We start from the raw sequence: 13,915 nt of genomic DNA, 5'->3' as shown, positions 1-13,915 counted from the left end.
TAAGGTAGAAAGATAGAGTATAGAAGACATCACCTGAAATAGCGAACACTGATAAACCTGAAACACACTTAAACAAATATAAGAAACAATAAAACACAATAATAAAACCAAAAGACACAAAGTTTTTACAAACAAAGGCTCAAATCCAATCTAAGCTTTTTACACTTTCCTTAATTGACCAATTTCTGCGACTCATGAAGGGATCAATTACAGGGATGAAAGATTATAGTTGGTCAATCAATTATTCAGCAACAACAACAAAGATTATGATTTGTCATGCCGAAGATGTTAAAAATTCTTGTTCCACAACATGATCAAGAAAAGATAACAACTTATCATAAAAATCATTAACATTTAACAGACCTATGGGTTTATAGTGAATGTGTAGTTAGGCTCAAGAGGAAAGATGAAAGATTTCTTCCAATGTGCCCAGACCACCTGGTAAGGCAATAAAGACATCATCGTGTTTAAACATTATATTCATTCGATCAGACATTGTGGAGACCTGTAATTCCTCTTCAATTGTTTTTCCAATGATTTCCCCTTGTGCTAAAGCTGTGGGGACAACCCCCAAAACTTGACTGCCTCCTTAAAATGCAGCTATTGACACTCCCCCTATTAACCCAAAGTTGCCTCCCCCATACACTAAATGAATCTTTTTCTCATCTAGTACTTGACCAAGATAATTTGCTGATTCTAAAAACTCTATTTCCTTCCCAGGACTGAATCCACTGAAAACAAAATATTTTTTATATGATGACTTGAGTAACATGCCATTTCTACACACTTCTATATTTGTTGAATGTATGGATTACGTAGAAATGAAAGGAAGAAAGAGAAGATTTTATAGATGAGAAACTGAAAAGGCAATCATACCACTTATATATAGGCCAGCTGGAGTCTCACTCTCTCTCTCTCTCTCTCTCTCTCTCTCTATTTACTTATTTTGAAAAAGCATGTGTATGTACAGGTAGTTATGATTGTGGCTCACATCTTCCCTTGGTTTTACGTTCAAGAACAGCTTAAACGCCCTCTATGGGTCGGTGATAGGCTTCCCATATAGTTTTCTTAAAAACTAGCAAACATGGTATTTTTTTGTCAGATTGCCAAGACTATGTCTAGCATGTTCTTTGTGGAATTGTGGTCATAAATCATGAATTGCACGATACACATCTCCACTAGGGTGCGTCTCAAGAGTCAACAGAAGATTATCTAAAGACCCCTTACTTAGATCATCCTTAATTAATTGTATTTTATCTTCACACTTTATAGATATCATTCCTAAAGAAGGACATGTTGTATTACAAGTCCATCTGGCACATCTATGACATACTTTTAGTCGTTTTGCATGACATTTCTTTACAAAAATGTCTTTACCTGTTCCAGGCATGTATGAAATGAAAGAATTGAAGGACTCACCTGATAGTTGGACTTTTGCTTCAATTAGCTAGTGAATATCTTCAGAAATTTCATGATTCATTAACAACCTTAATCTTGCACATCTAGCAAAGTAAATTTTTGTAATCGCATTCTGAGGCAAAGCGAGAAAATACTTTTTTAATTTTTCAAGAGTGGTGTCCATTTTCAAATGAGAATTGGAGGAGAGATTCAAAGAAAGGGGAAAGAGCAAAGAATTGCACAAATATATACACAGATATCAGTTATTATGGGAAATTGAAGGAACCAACTTAAGAGTCACGAAGTACCGTTATCCGCCATTTGATCGGGGTAAGAGGGACTAGCAAAACAAAAGTCACACAAAAAAGAAACATAAAAACAATATGAGAAAAAGAATCAATCTTTATATATAGGATCACACAATTCAATAGAGTCATGTTCAACTGAAAAATTATTAAAGTAAACTTTCAAACGATGTCCATTTACCTTGAAAACATTGTCATTCTTTGGATTCTCGATATCACAGGCTCCATATGGATACACATGTTTCATAATAAAAGGACCGCTCCATCTTGATCTTAGTTTTTCAGGAAATAAATGGAGTCTAGAATTATAAAGCAAGACTTTTTGACCAAAATTGAATGTTTTTCTCAGTATTTTCTTGTCACTTGTCATGAATCTTGACAAATGATCTACGACAACATTTTCGGTGCCTTTCTTGTCTTTGATTGTGATATCAAATTCTTGAAGTAACAAAATCCACCACACCAATCTAGCCTTAGAATCTTTCTTAGAGAGAAGATATTTCAATTCTGCATGATTAATACTTAAAATTGCATTTTTATCAAGGTTTTATATCATGATTTTGCACTTGAAGTATCAATAACTCCTTAACTAAAGCATGTTTTATAATAACATATCAAATAATATAAGATACGTTTAATTTATGGTAAATGTTCATCTTAAATGCATTCTTATCACATAAATTAAAGGATTGATTGATGAATTTAAGTACTGAAATTGAAAGGACAAAAAGAGGGCCAAACTTAGAAAAGAGATGCTGGTTTAGTCCAAACTAGAACACTATTCGGTAATTGGGTCATATCTGGAGCTGTAGATATTGGATTTATGTTTGCTTTATATGGATGGAAAGGTAAGACATTGGCCTACAACTTTAATGGGAGTACAAGATTTAAAAAAGCCGTTTTCAAGTTCAAATTGTAGCAACAACAAAAAAGTCCAAATTTGTCCTACAGCCTAGACACTATTCAGTGTTCAACCCATATCTCGAGTTCTAAAAGTCCAAATGACCTCAATTATTTTTTCCTGAAAAGATAAGACAATTTCTTAGAGCTTTCATGGTACAGTTGGTTCCAATTCTGATCTTAGCAATGAAGTTTTGTTCAGACAAGAAGATAAGAATTTTCACCAAGTCAAGAGTTAGTCACCCACTCAACAAGTAGTCATCAAATCAATAGTTCCAAGTTTTTGCCTATAAAAGGAGGCATTTGCCATGCATTTAGGTATCTTGATTTTTCAGATCAAGATCATGCTCTTTATTTATTTTTTTATATTTTTGTAATGTTTAAGTTTTATTTCATGTTATATTTTCTGTAATATCTTGTTTATGCTTTTCATTTCCTTTACTATACTTAGGTTCTTATATTGTTTATTTATATTTATCTTCTTCATTATATTTAGCTAAGTTTATTTTGTCAAGGTGAAAAAGTTTCACTAATGGTGTTAGAATAGGTATAATATAAACTCAACATGGATTTCAACGTTTATATCCAATAAAGTTTGTTATTAACATGTCTCATCTTTTTATCTTACTAATTATTAATACCTTGCTTGTTAAATGGTATCTAGATTTGTGTTGTATAACACTTGATACAACAAATGCTTAGCACTTTTATAGCCAACCGTATGGTATAACCTACACACGTGCTATGAAAGAAACTTGATTTGTTGTTAACATAAGTTAGCATCATGAATTCCTGTCAATATTTAAAAGTATGGTGTTACTAAAATAAGATAATTAATATGATCATGTTAAAAATTTATAATGAACTATTAAGGATAAATCTTCAATTGTAACCTCCTTTGTATGTGGTTTCCAGTTGATTATTAGAAAGAGTTTATACTATACTTATTTCTAATACTATTGGTGGATTCTCTAACCTTGATATTTGTTTTTATCATTGTTGAATCCTCACATTAATCTTACATCTCAAAGTCCTTTTTAACTTATTATTATTATTATTATTATTATTATTATTATTATTATTATTATTATTTGTAATTTTTATAGTTCACCTCCCTGTGGTTCCACCCCAATCTTGCCGGGTTATTTATTACTTCGACACTCCTGCACTTGGGATAAGACATCAATCTTTTGATCGTGTCAAGTTTTTAGCGTCGTTGCCAGAGAGGTAAATTTCTATACAAATTATAAATTTTATTATATTTTTCTCATTTCACTTTTCTTTTATCTAACTTTGTTTCTTGTGTTTTGTCTCCTTTTCTTTTTCTTTTTCTTTTCTTCTTTTTATTCTTTTCCTACACGTGCATAAGAGTTTGGTCACATACATTAAATGATAGACTTTGTAGGGTATCTTCATCTTCTTTAGAAAACATGGCTGAAGAGGATAATTAGCCGCTTTATAATGAGAATAATCGGGTTAGAACACTTAGAGGCTACATGAATCCAACAAGAACAATTGCGCGATTATGTATATTTTTTCCTCTTAATGCATCTCATTTTAATTTTAAGCCAGACATTATTCAACTTTTATCTTCTTTTCATGGCTTAAATCTAGAAAATCCATACTTGTATTTGAGAGAATTTGAAGAAGTTTATAACACTTATAATGACTCAAATTGTAGTATGAACATGATCAAATTAAAGCTTTTTTCCCTTTTCATTAAAAGATAAAGCTAAAACATGGCTATAAAATTTGAGATCAGGATCCATTCATGCTTGGGATGAAAGGCAACAACAATTTTTAAAGAAGTTTTTTCATCTCACATAACAAACTCTTTCAAAAGACAAATCATCACTTTTACTAAAAAACCAAGAGAAACATTTTACCAATATTGGGATAGCTATCAAGACTTGCTTAATACTTGCCCTCATCATGGTTTGGAAACATGGAGATTGGTTTCACATTTTTATGAAGGGTTAACAGCTAAAGATAGACAAATGGTTGAATTAATGTGCAATGAAACTTTTGAAAATAAAGACCCTGATGAAGCAATGGAGTACCTAGATTTGCTAGTTGAAAATGCTTAAAATTAGAACACTACGGGCACTTATGAGACACCGGGTAAAACTCAACCTCATACATCTAGTGGAGGTATGTACAACCTTAGGGAAGATTATGACCTCCAAGCCAAATTTGCATCTTTAAATAGAAAAATCAAGGCACTTGAATTTAAAAAGAGTGGTCAATTAAAATCTGTTTAAGACATTATGTGTCAAATCTGTGAAACGAATGAACATGCAACCAATGACTATCCAACTTTGCCTTGTTTCAAGGAATGCCTTTATGAACAAGCCCGTGCTTTAAACAGTTTCCAAAGTCCCAATCATAACCTATACTCACAAACATACAACCTTGGTTGGAGAAATCACCCAAATTTCAATTGAAAGAGTGGTAACAAGAATGCACAAACTTCACAGCCACCGTTTCAAACACACCATAATTTTCAAAATTCTCATGAATATGCACCTCCTTATGCTCAACCTCTTATAAGAAATCTTGAGAAAACATTGCATGTATTCATTAAAAAGCAAGAGACAACCAACATTCAACATACTCTAAGCATGACAGATTTTAAAGATGTTTTTGCAAAATTCACATGTGTTCTTAATTTTTAAGAGAAAGGTAAGTTTCCATCTCAACCACAAAAAAATCCAAAGGGGCAATACAATGCAAATGTAAGTAGTTCCAGAAGTCAACACATGGATCAAGTCAAATCAATCATCACTCTTCGCAGTGGTAAAGTTATTGAAAAACCCATCTTGAACCTTGTGAGAAAGATTATGAGTTAATCTTTTAGGGTAAGGAAGGGGTTGAATCTGAACATTGCAAAGAAAAGACCGATTCCCCACCAGCTTTTCCATTTCCTCATGTTATGACCAAAAGGAAGCTATCGAGGATGAAAAAGGCACCGAAAATATTGTCGCAGATCATTTGTCAAATTTGACAATAGATTCGACATCCGACATCAAACCAATCGATGATTACTTTCCTAATGAATCTTTACTTTCTTTTAGTTCAATGCCTTGGTTTGCTAAAAATAGCAATTTTTTTACTTCAGGATTTTTGCCAGCTCATTTGGATAACCAAGACAAAAGAAAGTTTTTGAGCGACGTGCAAAAATTTTAATGGGATGACCCTTACTTATTCAAATATTGTCCTGATCAAATATTTCAAAGATGCATTCCCGACAATGAGGTAAGTAGTGTCATTAAATTTTGTCACTCTAAAGCATGTGGGGATGATTTCTCGTCAAAAAAGATGACTGCAAAAATCTTACAAAGTGGATTTTACTGGCTTACCATGTTCAAGGACTCATATGCATTCTGCAAAACCTGTGAAAATTGTCAAAAGGTAGGATTTATTTCAAAACATAGAGAGTCTTTAGATAATCTTCTATTGACTCTTAAGTCTCATCATAGTGGAGATATGCATCGTGCAATTCATGATTAATGACCCCATTTTCATAAAGAACATGCTCATCATAGTCTTAGGAATCTAACTAAAAAAAGACCATGTTTGCCAGCTTTTAACAAAACTAAATGGGAAGCCTATCCCCAACCCATAGAGGGCTTTTAAGCCGTTCTTAGACGTAAAACGAAGGGAAGATGTGAGCCAAAATCACAACTACCTGTACATACACATGCTTTTTTTAAAATAAAAAAAACAAAAAAAAAGGAAAGAAAGAGGGAGAGACTCCAGTTGGCTTCCATATAGGTGATATGATTGCATTTTCTTTTTCTCATCTATAAAACCTTCTTCTTCTTATTCTCTTCATTTCTATTCAACCCATACATTCTACAAGCATAGAAAGGTCTTGAAATAGCAGGATCCTCAGCTCTTAGAATAAAAAATATTTGTGTTTTTTTTTTATCTAGTCCTGGGAAAGAAAACGAGTTTATAGAATCCGCAAATCATCTTGGTCAGATACTAGCTGAGAGAAAGATTCATTTAGTATATGGGGGAGGCAGTCTTGGGTTAATGAGGAGTGTGTCAACAGCTGTATTTTTAGGAGGCAATCAAGTTTTGGGGGTCATCTTCAAAGCTTTAGCATAAGGGGACATCATTGGAAAAACAATTGGAGAGGAACTACAGGTCTTCATAATGTCTGATCGAATGAATACAATGTTTAACCATATTGACGCCTTAAACGTCAGGAACTTGACCACCTCTCTTGAATCAAGGAAGCCTAGAAAATATGGCAGACATTTGCCTTATCAGGTGGTTTGGGCACATTGGAAAAGATCTTTAATATTTTTTCTTGGGCCCAACTATACATTCACCATAAACCTATAGGTTTGTTAAATGTTAATGATTTTATGATAATTTGTTATCTTTTTTTTATCAAGCTGTGGAACAGGAATTTCTAACATCTTCAGCACGACAAATCATAATCTCTACTGCTACTACTAAACAATTGATTGACCAACTACAATCTTTTATCCCTATAATTGATCCCTCTATTAGTCATAAATTGGTCAACTATGAATAGCCGCAAAAAGCTTAGATTGGATTTGAGCCTTCATTTGTGAAACCTTATGTCTTTTGGTTTTGTTAATAACACATTATTTTGTTTTGTTATTTCTTATATTTGTTTAAGTGTATTTCAGGTTTGTTAGTGTTTGTTGTTTTAAGTGATGTCTTCTATACTCCATCTTTCTACCTTAGCACATTGAGTACAATGTCTCGTTTTAGTTGGGGGGAGGGTAATAGTTGACATTAAAAAAACAAAAAAAAAAACTTACTAACTGTTTTGCTATTATTAAAACCATTTGACAAAACTATTATTACTAGGATAACAAAGTAAGGGAGAATTTTATTAACTCTTGAGATGCATCTTAGTAAACCTTTTCCAATGGTTATTTGCAATATTCATAACAAGGTCTATCACATACTTCTCTTGAAATATTCAGGTTTACAAACTCTCACATTATTATCACTTGATTCTGCTCGTATACACATTTAACAAGTATTTTTAAACCTTCGTTTTCACACACACACACATTTTAACATATGATTGTGGGTTGCACATTGAATTCTTATATTATTTATGTTATTTTGTTAAATCTAACAACTAAGGGAAATGGATAGTATATAATTTGTAAAAAAAAAAAAACAAAATAAAACAAAATAAAAATTAATGATAATAAAAACATAGATAATTTGGGTTTCGTAGCCTCCTTAACCTAAATAATTAAGCCCGAAGGGGTGTTTTAACACCTAATACCCTAAAGTCAACTGACTTGGGAACTATTGGCCCAACGCGTGTTACATGGGTTGAGGAGAAAAGCTTAAGGGAATCAAACATTGCACCATATACGTATTAATATCTGCAACCCGAGTTACTAAGCTTGTAGGGGTGTTTGAACACATAATGCCTTAAGATCAACTGGTGTGGGAGTCATTAGCCAAAAGCTCGTTACATGGGTTAAAGATGCATTATGTTTTAAGTTATATGTATGTATATTAAAAAAAAAAAGATAATAATCTCAACCCAAGAAAGTTAACCTTAAACATTAGAACAAAATATTGTTTTCTTCCAATAAAAGCCCCATCATATATGTTTTCATACATTGAGCACATAAAAAGGAAGGTTTATTAATATTTTATTTAAAAGGTATTGAGCAGATATATATAAATTTAATGAGAGTTTGTTTATCTAGATAGATTAATAAAAGTTGAATGACAAATGTCTTGCTTTGTGGAATTTGCAAATTGTTTTTCTATTTTAATGCTTTGATTACTAAGGACTAGTAATAATCTGGTTGGGGGAGTGATTAGTACTTAAAAGTGCATTTTTTATCAAGGTTTTATATGATCATTTTGCACTTGAAGTATCAATAACTCCTTAACTAAAGCATGTTTTATAATAACATATCAAATAATATAAGATACCTTTAATTTATGGTAAATGTTCATCTTATATGCATGCTTATCACATAAATGAAAGGATTGATTGATGAGTTTAAGTACTAAAATTGAAAGGACAAAGAGAGGGCCAAACTTAGAAAATAGATGTTGGTTTAGTCCAAACTGGAACACTGTTCGGTAATTGGGTCATATCTGGAGCTGTAAATCTCAAATTTAGGTCTGCTTTATATGAATAGAAAGGTAAGACATAGGTCTACAACTTTCATAGGAGTCTAAGATTCAAAACATCATTTTCAAGTTCAAATTTTAGTAACAATGAAAAAGTTTGAATCTGTCCTGCAGCCTAGACACTATTCAGTGTTCAGCCATATCTTGATATCTAGAAGTCCATATGCACCGATTCTTTTTTTTTTTTTTGGAAAACCGAGACAATTTCCTAGAACATTTATGACATAAATCTATTCAAATTCTGACATTAGCAATGATGTTTTTGGCAGATAAGAAGATAAGGATTGTCACCAAGTCAAAATGTGGTCACCCACTCAACAATTAGTCAGCAAATCAATAGTTTCAAATTTTAGCCTATAAAAGGAGGCATTTGTTATTCATTTAGGTATCTTGGTTGTTCAGATCAAGATCATGCTCTTTATTTCTTTCTTTATATATTTGTAATGGTTAAGTTCTATTTCATGTTATATTTTCCCTAATCTCTTGTTTATGCTTTTCATTTCCTTTACTATACTTATGTTCTTATGTTGTTTATTTATTTTTATCTTCTCCATTATGTTTAGCTAAGTTTATTATGTCAAGGTGAAAAGGTTTCACTAATGGTGTTAGAATAGGTATAATATAAACTCAACATGGACTTCAATGTTTATATCCAAGAAAGTTTGTTATTAACATGTCTTATCTTTTTACCTTACTAATTCTTAATACCTTGCTTGTTAAATGGTTAATCTAGATTTGTGTTGTATAACACTTGGTACAACAAATGCTTAGCACTTTCATAGTCAACCGTATGGTATAACCTACATATGTGCTATGAAAGAAACTTGATTTGTTGTTAACATGAGTTAGCATCATGAATTCCTGATAATATTTAAAAGTTTGGTATTACTTAAATAAGATAATTAATATGATCATGTTAACAATTTATAATGAACTATTAAGGATAAATCATCCGATTGGAACCTCCTTTGTGTGTGGTTTCCAGTTGATTAATAAAAAGAGTTTATACTATACTTATTTGTAATACCATTAGTGGATCCTCTAACATTGACAATTATTTTAACATTGTTTAATCCTTACGTTAATATCCCATAAAATTCTCATAAACTCTTTGTTTTATTAAATATATATATTAGTTGTAATTTATATAGTTCACTTCCATGTGGTTCGACCTCGGTCTTGCTGGGTTATTTATTATTTCGACACTCTTGCACTTGGGATAAGACATCAATCTTTTGGTCATGTCACTAGTACCCAACCAAGATGATTTGCTTATTCTAAAAACTCCTTTTCTTTTCCAAGACTAAATCCACCAAAAACACAAATATTTCTTATTTGCTGACTTGAGGAACTTGTCATTTCTACAGACTTCTATATCTGTTGAATGTATGGGTGGAGTGAAAATAAAGGGAATGAAGAGAAGATTTTATAGATGAAAAATTAAAAATGCAATCATACCACCTATATGTAGGCCAACTATATGTACAGGTGGTTGTGATTGTGGCTCACATCTTCCCTTGGTTTTACATCCAAGAACAGCTTAAATGCCCTTTATGGGTCGGGGATAAGCTTCCCATTTAGTTTTCTTAAAAACTAACAAACATGGTCTTTTTTAGTCAAATTCCAAAGACTAAATCGATCATGTTCTTTATGAAAATGTGGCCATAAATCATGAATTGCACGATGCACATCTCCACTAGGATACGTCTCAAGAGTTAATAGAAGATTATCTAAAGACTCCTTACTCAGGTTATCCTTAATGAATTGTATTTTATCTTCACAGTTTATAGATACCATTCCTAAATAATGACATTTTGAATTACAAGTCCATCTAGCACATCGGTGACAGACTTTCAGTTGTTTTGCATGATATTTTTTTACAAAAGTGATTTTACCTGTCCCATACATATATGAAATAAAAGAATTAAAAGACTCACTTGATAATCAAAACTTTGCTTCAATCATGTAGCGAATATCTTAAGGAATTCCATGGTTCATTAACAATCTCAATCTTTCACACCTAGTACGATAAATTTTTGTAATCGCATTTTGAGACAAAATAGGAAAATACTTTTTCAATTTTTCAAGAATGGTGTCCATTTTTTAGATGAGAGGAAAAGAGATGCAAAGAAAAGACAAGGAATAAGGAATTGAATAAATATATACACAAATATCAGTTATCATGGGAAACTGACAGAACCAATATAAAAGTCAAGGAGTACTGTTATCCACCATTTGACCGGGGTTGGAGAAAGACTAGCAAAACAAGAGTTGCACAACAAGAAAACACAACAACAATGTGAGAAAAACAAAATAAGCAACCTTTATATACAGGATCATTCAAACCAATGAATTTATTTTCACTAGGAAAATTATCAAAGTAAGCTTTCAAACGATGTTCATTTACCTTAGAAACATTGTCATTTTTTAGATTCTCAATATCGAAGACCCCATAAGGATACACATGTTTCATAATACATGGACCGCTCCATCTTGATCTTAGCTTTCCAAGAAATAAATGGAATCAAGAATTATAAAGCAAAATGTTTTGACCAACATCAAATATTTTTCTCAATATTCGTTTGTCATTAAACTCTTTAATTCTTGCTTTATGAATTTTTGAATTCTCATATGCATCATTTTTTTTTCCTCAAGCTCATTTATTTGTAACTTACACAACCGGCTAGCATCATCAAGGTTTGAATTGAAAGCTTTGATAGCCCAATAAGCTTTATGTTCAAGTTTCACAAGCAAGTGACAAGATTTTCCATAAACCAACCTATAAGGTGACATACCTAATGATGTTTTACAAGCAGCTCGATAAGCCCAAAATGCTTCATTAAGTCTTAAAGACCAGTCCTTCCGATTATGGTTCACTTTTTTTTTTTAAGATTTGTTTGATCTCCTTATTAGCAAGTTCTATTTGTCTATTTGTCTGAGACTAATAAGGGGTGGAAACTTTGTGTGTGATTTCATATTTCTTCATTAAAGACTCAAATGGCTTGTTGTATAAATGTGTTCCACCATCATTTATCATGGCTCGAGGGATTCTAAACTAACTCAAAATATTTTCTTTAAAAAACTTGATCACAGTTTTATGATCATTGTTTCGACTTGGAATTGCCTCTATCCATTTTGAAACATAATCCACTGCAACTAATATGTACACAAAACCAAATGGAGGAAATGGACCCATAAAACCTATATCCTAACAGTCAAAGATTTCAATCACAAGAATAGTATTTAAAGCCATCATGTGATGTTTTGAAATAGATCCTAACTTTTGATAATTTTCACAAGTTTTGCAGAATGCATGTGTGTCCTTAAACATGGTGGGCCAATAAAATCCACAATGTAAGATTTTTGCATTCGTCTTTTTTGATGAGAAATGACCCCTACATGCCTCAGAATGATAAAATTTAATGACACTACTTACCTCATTGTCGGGAATGCATCTTCAAAATATTTGATTATGATAATATTTGAATAAGTAAAGGTCATCCCAATAAAGATTTTTTACTTCGTTCAAAAACTTTCTTTTGTCTTTGGTATATCATGTTCTTCATATGAGCTGGCAAATCTCATGTTGCAAGAAAATTAACAATATTAGCAAACCAAGACATTGTAGAAATAGAAAGTAAAGATTTGTTAGGAAAGTAATCATTGATTTGTGTGATGTCAGATGTGGAATCTATTGTCAATCTTGACAAATGATCCACGACAACATTTTTGGTGTCTTTCTTGTTTTTATTATGATATCAAATTCTTGAAGTAACAAAATCCACCGCACCAATCTAGCCTTAGAATCCTTTTTAGAAAAAGATATTTCAATGTTGTATGATCACTAAAAACAACAATAGGTGAGCCAACAAGATAAGACCTGAATTTTTCACATACAAATACTACTGCAAGTAATTCTTTTTCAATGGTAGTGTAATTCATTTGACCATTATTTAAAGTTTCACTTGTATAGTAAATCACATGAGGTTTCTCATCTTTTCTTTGTCCCAAGACAGCACCTATGACATAATCACTGGCGTCACATATTATTTCAAAAGGTAATGACCAATCAGGAGGTTGAATGACAAGAGTATAAGTAAGCAAGTTTTTAAGTTTAACAAAAGCTTCTTCACAATGTTTAGCCTATTCAAAAATATTATCCTTTGTTAAAAGGTTATTCAATGGCTTAGATATTACACTAAAATCTTTGATGAACCTTTTATAAAAATCAGCATGTCCTAAAAATGATCTAACATCTTTAACAAATTTTGTTATTGGTAAGTTGAAAATTAACTCGATTTTAGATTTGTTAACCTCAATTATTTTTGATGAAACAATGTGACCAAGTACAATGTCATTTGTTACCATAAAATGATATTTTTTCCAATTCAGCACAAGATTCTTCTCTTCACACCTATTCAAAACTTTTTCCAAGTTAGTTAAACAATCATCAAATGAATCACCAAAAACAGAAAAATCATCTCTAAAAATCTCAAGAAAACGTTCAACCATATCACTGAATATGTTAAGCATGCATCTTTAAAACATGGCTGGTGAATTACATAATCCAAAAGGCATCCTTCAATATGCACAAGTACCAAATGGACATGTGAAAGTAGCCTTCTCTTTATCTTCCAATGCAATTTCAATTTGGTTGTAACCTGAATAACCATCTAGGAAACAATAAAATTCATGACCTACAACTTTTTTCTAGGATGTGATCCATGAAAGATAAAGAAAAATGATCTTTTCTAGTCATTGAATTAAGTTTCCTATAGTCAATGCATATGCATCAACCAATAATAGTTCTCATTGGAATTAACTCATTTTTCTCATTTGTTATCACAGTAACTCTAGATTTTTTAGGTACAGCTTGGGTAGGACTTACCTAAAAGCTTAATGACTTCATTCCTCACTACTTTTTTCATATTAGGATTAAGCTTTCATTGCATTTCTCTAGAGGGTTTAGCATTTTTCCTCCAAATAAATTCTGTATGTGCAAATCAAAGGACTAATTCCTTTTATGTCATCAACTATGGAGTATCCTAATGCATTTTTATGTATTTTCAGAGTCTGTAATAACTTACCTTCTTGATATGCATTAAGTTTGAAAGAGATTATTACCATAAAAGTTTTATTTTCTCCCAAAAATGAGT

General features: G+C 31.7%; 1 pseudogene; it reads right to left on the bottom strand.

Annotated features, from left to right (window-relative positions):
• Positions 1 to 1,033: 1,033 nt before the first annotated feature.
• Positions 1,034 to 13,127, bottom strand: LOC140954967 (uncharacterized; annotated as a pseudogene).
• Positions 13,128 to 13,915: the final 788 nt, after the last annotated feature.

Source organism: Populus alba, chromosome 18, assembly GCF_005239225.2.
Source record: "Populus alba chromosome 18, ASM523922v2, whole genome shotgun sequence".
In the NCBI taxonomy this organism is placed as follows: Eukaryota; Viridiplantae; Streptophyta; class Magnoliopsida; order Malpighiales; family Salicaceae; genus Populus; species Populus alba.
This window is presented reverse-complemented; position numbering and strand designations above follow the sequence as displayed.